We start from the raw sequence: 9,083 nt of genomic DNA, 5'->3' as shown, positions 1-9,083 counted from the left end.
ATCATACTGTATTATGTGACCAGAGTTAGGCTTTTAGGCAGAACAGTCCCGCTTTTTTAACATGTCCCCCTTTTTTTAGTTAGCAAAATGTCCCCCCCCCCCCAACCCCTTTTGTGAATTTTGTGCCACTTTTGTGTGCTACATAAACAAATCGCAATTTTAATGGAATAGTACTGAAATGTTATTTAATTTTGCCATTACACTAGCTGGTAAATTCTATCGTCTTTTCCGACAGCTGCAATACCCAATGAAGTGAATCAAAAGAATATTATAAAGTGGATAAAGGCGGCCCTTTGCAATTGCCGATGTCAGGCAGAATAAAGGCCGAGAAAGTCACCAAAGGTACGATGGTAGTGTATATATTTATATATAATCCTCTTTGAATCTCCTCTTCGGAGTTCTTTTCAGGGCCGATTTGATCGTTCGTAACCTACATATATACAATTTTTGAAAGTTTGAGTCTTCATAGATGTCTATGGCTTTTCTCAGTTCGTTAAAGCCTGAAAACACCTGTTTTTCGGCAAAAACTAACGTATTATTCCCCGGTTCATGCTGTTCCGTCGCCATTTTCTTGCTGTCACTGATATGCCTGAGGCGGTAAACAAGGGTTCGCGCATGCATAATTCACTGCCGTACCAATAGTATCTACCGCGATCTGGGTACGGCTGCCGTACCAATATCCAGTTCGTAATTGTTTACTTTACTCATTGTTTAATTTATCATTATGTAGTTCAGCTAGCCTTTGCAGGTTGGACTAATGAATTTGATGTAGTGAAATATGAACATACCAGGTAAGTCATAGCCTCCTAGAGAAGGATGGCTTTAGGGATCTGTGACATCTCTCGGCTGTTTCATCCTACTAAAAAAAACTGCAATAGTTAGCTACACACTTAAAATGTAAGTGATTTCTATAAACTATAAGTGACTTCCATAAAAAAAAAGATGATTTGAGGGCGAGGTAACGGGTCAGTGTTAGTGTCATTTGAAAGTGTATTAAGTTTTCTTTTATTGCATCTTCATGTATTTGTTCAACAGCTTTTAAGATAAATTTAATTGTTTAAATGGATTTCTATATGTACTAGTATATAGATAGCAGTGCCATGAGCTGACATTATCAGGATCTGATGTAATGTTTTCCTTTTAGGCTGACTACAAAGGAACTGAAATGTAAGGAGCCCTGTACATCTTACACTTGAGTGGCCAAGACCTGTGTCCTTAGGATCCAGAGCATTTAAAGGTAATGCTTATTTATAAAGAGAACCATTTTACTTTTTTGTTGTAGTCATTAAAGACTGCCTTTAATTGACTGCATAAGTTTAATCTGGAGCAGTATGTAATGTCCTTATTTTCTATGAACACTGATTAAAAATTGTAAAATGTTTTGCGCAAATGAACATGATAAGTCAGTTACTATGGTTTTTTTTTAGAAGTATATTAGGAACATGGTATGTATACTGTATTATACATGACTAACTTTCATCTGTATTATCTGAATTTTGGATGAATTGATTTGGTGATTTATCTGGTTTTGGTTGACAATAATAAGCCATTTCAACACTAAAATATCCTTTACATTGAGCATAAGAATGCTTATGAAAGGTTGCCGTTGGTGGTTAGGACATTCTTATTGAATTTACTTAAAAATCAGAACTACAGTGGTCCCCCCGTATTCGCGGGGGATGCGTACCAGACCCCCCGTGAATAGTTAGAACCCGCGAATGTTTGGAACCCCTATAAAAACGCTTAAAACAGCCTATTTTGTTAGTTAAAACTCAAGAAAAACCACTAAAAATTTTCATACTTGGTATTTTTAATAGTTTTATCACAAAAAGTGCATTTTATGATGAAATTGATAAAAAAACCAGGAATTTGTGGATATTTCTCATAGAAAAATACAGCGAATGCCCGGTTTTCCGCGAATAATGCAGGGAAACGTTCCCGAGAGAAATTCGCAAATGTGTGAGTCCGCGAATCCAGAGAACGCAAATACGGGGGCCCACTGTATATAAATACTAATAGTGATGTTCAGACAGATTTAGTCAGAATGTAGGCTCAGGTTAGATGTTTGGAGAAAAAGTTGACAGGGCTGTGTGCTTATGAAATTTGGTGGATCTACTTTGATCCATTTCATCATATTATTTTGGATTGTTTAAATTAAGGTATTTTTTAATGCAAAGTATGAATTATTTTGTAAATGACAGCCTCTTGTTTGGAGTTTCATCAGTCAAAGGGCATATAGTATACAGCTTTTTGAAATTTGTGAATTGTAAACTGTTAATTTGAAATTAATTTTTCTTAAAGGTGTACAAGTAAGACCTTGAATTGTCATAGCTTAAACTTAATAAGACAATTTATTTCATGTGTTTCACTTCAAGCAGCTGGAGATATCATTCGCACTAGTTTATGGTCCATGGTTATTATAATATTTTGTGTGGTATATCTTAGGAACTGTGAAATATTTGATTACCATATGCATTTGAGTGTTTTAAATAAATTTCATGTTCTTGAAGTTTAGTAGCAAGCTTTTTATAGAATGTTCTAGATAAGGTCTTTAAGATATGAATATATTTTTGGTTTGGCTCATGTATAGATTTTGGCTCTTAAGTCTTATGGTTTAGTTCTTGGAAGATAAGGAAAGTCTTTGATCTAGATTAGCACTGGCAAAATTGGATTGCAGGAATGCTCATTATTCAATCTAAATGGATCCAGAGTTAAGTGTATGGTTTATGGATTGGGGAGAGAAATTTAATACGTAATAGAAATACTGATAATGATGATCAGAGAAGATAAATTGACTAGACATTCAGTAAAGCCATCGTTCTTTAAAATGAGATGTTAGGTGGAAACCTCCAAATATGTCTAATTATTTTGAATGATTTTGTTAACTGACAATACTATTGCTTCCAAGGTGTCAGAATTGGTAAAATTCTGCTTAAAAAATATATTAATTGATTTTTTTTTTTTTTTTTTTGCGCACAGGTAGTCCCTTTTTTTCCTCAGAAAGCTTGTTAGTTTGTTTGGTTTTTACTTAGTGTCTATTAGCTTTGTGTTATTCTTAACAGAAAGTCTAATCGTACGGTTTATACTTAGGAAACCCTACAGATCATTTATTTTATGAGAAATTCTGATAGCTCATGAGTTTTTCATCTTGAAAGTCTGTAGAATTGTGTTAGTTGTGTCTAGAAGTATTTGGTTCAGGAGAGAGTATTTATTCTGATTTCTTGCTTAGAGAGAATGTAAATGGAGGAGAGTTAGTTTAGGTATTTTTTTTCTAGAGATTTAAATATTATTTTAGCTTTACATATTTCCAAGTGTGTAAGTTTTGAATGGTGTTTCAATGCAAAGACTGTTAATTAAAGGGAGCCTTTTTCATTGGGGATTCCATTTGTTTGTGAATTTTCTGGATGGGAAGACTTGATTTTCCAATCAAGAAAAACATTTTTCTTAAAGAATATATACACAAAAGGTTTTCAGCTATTTTACTTAGGAAATGTCAGTTTGATAGCGTATTTCATCCCTGGAAAAATACTCTTTTGGGAGCACCATGTAACCAAAAAGTGTTAGTTTAGGAGAGCTTTGCACTCAAAAAATTTGTTTGAGAGTTTCCTATCTAAAAAGTGTCGGTATAGTATAATTTTTGTACCTGAATGTCCATTGTGGGAGAGTTTTGTACCTAAAAATTGTTAGTCTGGTAGTTTTATACCTAAAATGTGTCAGTTTGGGAGTGTTTTGTACCAAAAAAATGTGTAAATTTGAGTGTGTTTAATAACCAAATGTGTGTCAGTTTGGAAGAGTTTCCAACCTATGTAAGTGTGTCAATTGTGGGAGAGTTATGTACCCAAAGAGTGTGTCCGTTATTGAGAGTTTTGTAGCCAAAATGTGTCCCTCTGGAGAACTTTTGGGAGTTTCATACCCAAAAACTGTCACTTTGTAGGTTGCTTACTCAGAAAGTGTGTCAGTTTGGAGGAATTTTGTTCTTATAAAGTGTGTCAGTATGGGAGAGAGTACCCTAAAAGTTTGGCAGATTTTAGTGTTTGTATCAAAAAGGTGTATCAGTTTGGGAGAGTTTGGTGTCTGAAGTGTCAGTTTATTCAAAAGTGTTTAAGAAGTAGGTTATTGTTATTGGAAAAAATTATATGAAAAAGAATACATTTTGAATTCTGACCAAAAAGATGACAAAGTAACTGGAAACTTGTGGTTTTTCAAAGGAGTCTTGAGATTTTAATGTCTCAAAAACAATAAAACTTTCCATGATGTTTTCTCATAAACAGTACTACGTACTTGTTTGGTCAGCAGCATTAACGTAGTGGTCTTTTCCAAACAGTCAATACAGAGCCACAGGAATTGTATTAAAGCTTTGCTTTAGTGAGCAATATTGACAACTCTCTTAAGTCAGTTTTGATTGCAGAATACTGGAATATACTACGGGAAAAGGCTTCTTTACTACCTGAAATATGCCAGATTATTTTATTCTATATATATATTGAAAACTAAGTCAGTTTTCCAAATAAAATGTCACTTGAAATAAGGATATCTGCAGATATCCTGGTTAAATGACCTTTAAAGTTCTATAGTTGAGAATTCTGTCAGCTGCAAAAGTTAAATCACAATGAAAACAAAGTGTAAAGGCGAAAATGTTTAAACTAGATTTTCTTGATATCCATAAGATTGTGACTGGGTTTTTCTGGCCATACTTCCTCGTGAACGATACTCTGGCAGTAAATAACTCTACGGGATCTTCATTCCACCTTTCATAAGACAAAACATCTGGCAGAGATTTTTACAAACTCCTCAACTCAGCCATAAGAGTGACGTCATCAAAGGCTTGTCCTAGTGGGATACCCCTAACCTTCTACCTCTGTACATAAGAAGTCTTCTTTTCCATTTAAAAGGGTCTGACATTCTCCAGCAGTGACAACCCCCCCCCCATCCCCATAGGGGGCTAGTGTTGTCAGTGCACTTCATGGGGTGCACTGTAGGCTTTACAAAAGGTTCTTTGCAGTATCCTGTTGACCAGAGTTGCAACCTTTTTATTCCTTTTAATGTACCTCCTTTCATACTATCTTTCTGACTTCTTGTTATTGCCCTCTCCTAACAATTATTTCAGTGTAACTGGGATTTCCTCGTTACACTCTTAATTTTCTTACTGCTGAATGACCTCAGTTCCCAGTTGGACTGAACTGTATTTTCTATTCCATTCCAGCAGTGACAAGGATAATGGGAATTCATCTGGGAGAGCACAAGGCAAGTAATTAAAGGGTTTTCATTACGTATGTAATCAAGTTGTCTGCTTAAAAAACAGGCAGCTTTTCGATTAAGCTTCAAAGGATGATCATGACTGACTGACTGGATATATAATGGCATTGCTGTGTATCGAACAGCATTGCAATGCTGGCTCCAAAGTGGTAAAAATGTGTTTTTGTAACTACAAATAAAGAACCACCCTCAAAATTCATAAACATTTCTTGGATTTAAATAAAAGACAGTGGTAAAACTGGGCTTTAAAGTTTTTATTTCCTTTTAAAAGAACTGCGGTACATGGTTTATTTGAATTACAAATATGTAATAAACTACATCAGTCATGATCATTATAAAGCTGCTCATATTAATTATGACTCATACGACAAATTGTTTTGTATATATTCAAGTGTCTTCCTACCTGTGACATCATCACATATCAGATGAACCCCTTGGTTTTTCAGCCATATTTGCTATATGGTTTTACATTAATAATAGCTATGGTTGTACTTTATTTATGCTGTTCATAATTAATCCTTAATTTATTTCTATTTTAGTCTTAATTTTGTTTTTACTATCTGCAAGCCATTAGTGACTTCAGTGTGGATAACTCATGTTTCCTTGTTTAGTTATATGATACAGTATTTTTTATTTGTCTTCACTTCCAACTTATATGTTTCTAGCACTAACAGAGAGGAGGAGTCACCTTGACTATGCACCATGTAGAATATGGTGACCTTGTGACGCTTTTGAAGAGAGCGAAAAGTTGAAAATAAGAGCTGGGTCAGTTATAAAACTGAAAGACTTTGATTTATCTCGACCTTGAAGAACCCTTTCTATCCACATATAGTACGACAATAATGTGGATGGAAAGTTTTCTTGAAGGTTGAGCTAAATCAAAGGCTGTCAGTTGTATAACTGACCCAGCTCTTATTGTCAACGTTTGGCTCTTCAAAACTGTCACAAGGTCACCATACTCTTTATGGTGCATAGAAAAGGTGACACCTTCTATCCGTTGGTGCTAGGACATGTAAGGTGAGGTGAAGGAGTGGAAGCATTTGGTTGTTAGCAGTGTTCACATTTTTGGTGTTCTATCAGTAATTGTTTGCTTTCTTCCTGCATAGACCAGCATAAAGGCCTTGGTTAGCTGTAGTTGAATTGTGTGAACTTGTAAAATTTTATTCTCTCTGTATCATGAAAATAAACAAGTTAACACATTCATAATCCACACTGAAGTCACAGATAGCTTTTACATTGTAAAAGCAATAAGACTAAATACAAATAAATTAAGGATTAATCATGAACAGTAGAAATTCATGCAAAACCACATAGCAAATATGGCTGAAAAAAACAAGGGTTTGTCTGTATATGATGTCACAGGTAGGGAGACACTTGAATATATTGAAATGCAATTTCTCTTATATTTTATTTCTTTCAATGTTACCATGTTCCACAGATACAAAACAACATCATCTCACCAAGGCCTTCATGTTGGTGTATGCAGGGAGAAAGTACAATTATTGGTAAAAATCCAAAAATGTGAACACGTGACCCTGGTAACTCCCAAATGTTTTCACTACTTCACCTCAACTATAAACGTTTCTAGCACTAACAGAGAGAAGGGGTCACCTTACCTATGCACCACGAAGAGCATGGCGACCTTGTGACAGTTTTGACAAGAACTGAAAGTTGAAAGTAAGAGCTGGATCATTTATACAACTGACAGCCTTTGATCTAACTCGACCTTCAAGAAAACTTTCCATCCACAGTATCGTAGAATACGTGTATATGTGGATGGATAGGGTTCTTCAAGGCCGAGTTGAATCAAGTTGTTTCAGTTGTATAATAACCCAGCTCTTATTTTCAACTAAAGCTCTCGTCAAAACTGTCACAAGGCCATCATACTTTTCATGGTGCATAGTCAAAGTAACCCCTTCTCTCTGTTAATGCTAGAAATGTGTATCATTGAAGTAGTGAAAAATTTGGCAGTTAGCAGGGTCACATATCAGAGCTCACATTTTTGGATTCTTACTTGTAATTATATGCTTTGTCTCTGCAGACTAGGTGAGATGTAGTTGATTTATATCTGTGAAACACGATAACTTGAGAAAAATTTTTCTCTCTATGGAAAAGACTATTTTAAAGTATCAAGCAACAAAAGTTATAGATAATAAGCCACACTGAAGTCACAGATGACTGGCAGAAATGCATATGATACAGAAACCATAAAACACTAAAATACTACTACTAATTAAAAAATTGTTAATTACAGCCAACATAAATTTATGTAAAAACAGCAAAAATGGCTGAATGGAATGGACTGACATATGAAATTTAGGCTTGAAGCCAAGCACTGGAATCCAGCTGGATTATTCAGCGCTATAATGAATTTGGTGAAAAAATGGCTGAAAGAAAGGCAATCTTCATTAAGTTCGGTATGAAGACATAAGCTGGGCTTATAAGTCTGTCCTAGACAGGCAGTATCACAACCCCTCTAACTTCTGACAATCAGCATTGACAGGAAGATCAATCTATCATCTAATAGTTATGGGATGGAAATCTTTGGCATTGCACTGTGCACCAACACTGCTTATAAAAAAGCAAGTGCATGCTGGTGCTCTTCCAAGGGGCGATTGGAGTGGTATGCATTTTGGCACTGAAAGAACACAGCAAGATGGAAAGACATACCCCTTAGGGACACTGCCAAGAATGAGGAAATGTTAAAAAACAAAGTGTGGTTCAGTATTGTAATTGTTATGAAATTGTGAGCAAAAAGAAATCCCTTCCATATAAACTTTAATGAATACTATGATTGTAAGCGCCTCAGTGGCGTGATTGGTTCGGTCTTGGCCTGCCACCTCAGTGGTCGCAAGTTCGATTCGCGGGCATTCCATTGAGGGGTTAGAGAGGTGTGTATTTCTGGCGATAGAAGTTCTCTCTCGACGTGTTCGGAAGTCACGTAAAGCCGTTGGTCCCGTTGCTGAATAACCACAGGTTCCATGCAACGTAAAAACTCCATACAAACAAACAAACTATGATTGTATGTGTGTAGGGTGGGGTGGGGGGTTTGTAATGATGAATAACGCACACTCACTTTTATGTGTTGTCAGTTTTAAATGGAAGGCATCAAGTCTGTAATTTTGTTATATGTATCAGAAATATACTTTCACCCTAAATCAGATTATGGTGCAAGATCACATTAAAAAGTGACAGGAATAATCTTAACAATGATTTGCACTGGAACACCAATGATATTTAGGCCAATGGCAATGAAAACTAAGACCACAGCTTGGATAAAAATGTCAGCTTCTGTGCATGAGTGCATCACAAACTGTGCTATATTTGATGGTGAAATTGCACTATGAACTTCAAATGAAAAGATTAAATTTCTGCAAAATACTGTACCTCAACCACAAGACAGAAGCAGAAAATAACACATATCTTCGAGACCTACAGCTACTATGTGCTAAGTACAAAACTATCAACCAATTCAGAGAAGCATGTAAACTTCTTAAGAGCAAGGAATCAGATGGGAATTCAAGCAGAAATGCAAAAAACAAAGAAAATGGGAAACCGGAGGTTTAATGAGAAAAATGCTAATAGCATGTTAAGGAAACCTAAAGAATATTTGTTTCTCAACAGAGGACTTCTCATGAATGTAGGTATGCACACAGGTCCGTCAATGGAAATCGACAGAAAAGGATGTGAGGATGTGCACACAAGTCCGTCAGAGCGCCTCAGTGGCATGGTTAGTATGGTGCTGGCGTCCCACCTCAGTGGTTACGGGTTTGATTCTCGGCCATTCCATTGAGGAGTGAGAGATGTGTATTTCTGGTGATAGAAGT

At 35.8% G+C, this 9,083-nt stretch overlaps 1 long non-coding RNA gene across 1 annotated transcript; it reads left to right on the top strand.

Moving 5' to 3' along the window:
- Positions 1-606: 606 nt before the first annotated feature.
- Positions 607-5,444, top strand: LOC135223244 (uncharacterized). The gene is made up of 3 exons (XR_010316439.1): positions 607-791; positions 1,145-1,237; positions 5,204-5,444. It is a non-coding gene; the product is annotated as an uncharacterized LOC135223244 (long non-coding RNA).
- The last annotated feature ends 3,639 nt before the right edge of the window (positions 5,445-9,083 follow it).

This window comes from Macrobrachium nipponense, chromosome 8, assembly GCF_015104395.2.
Source record: "Macrobrachium nipponense isolate FS-2020 chromosome 8, ASM1510439v2, whole genome shotgun sequence".
Taxonomy (NCBI): Eukaryota; Metazoa; Arthropoda; class Malacostraca; order Decapoda; family Palaemonidae; genus Macrobrachium; species Macrobrachium nipponense.
Note: the sequence above shows the minus strand (reverse complement) of the source record. Positions and strands in the feature narration are given on the sequence as shown.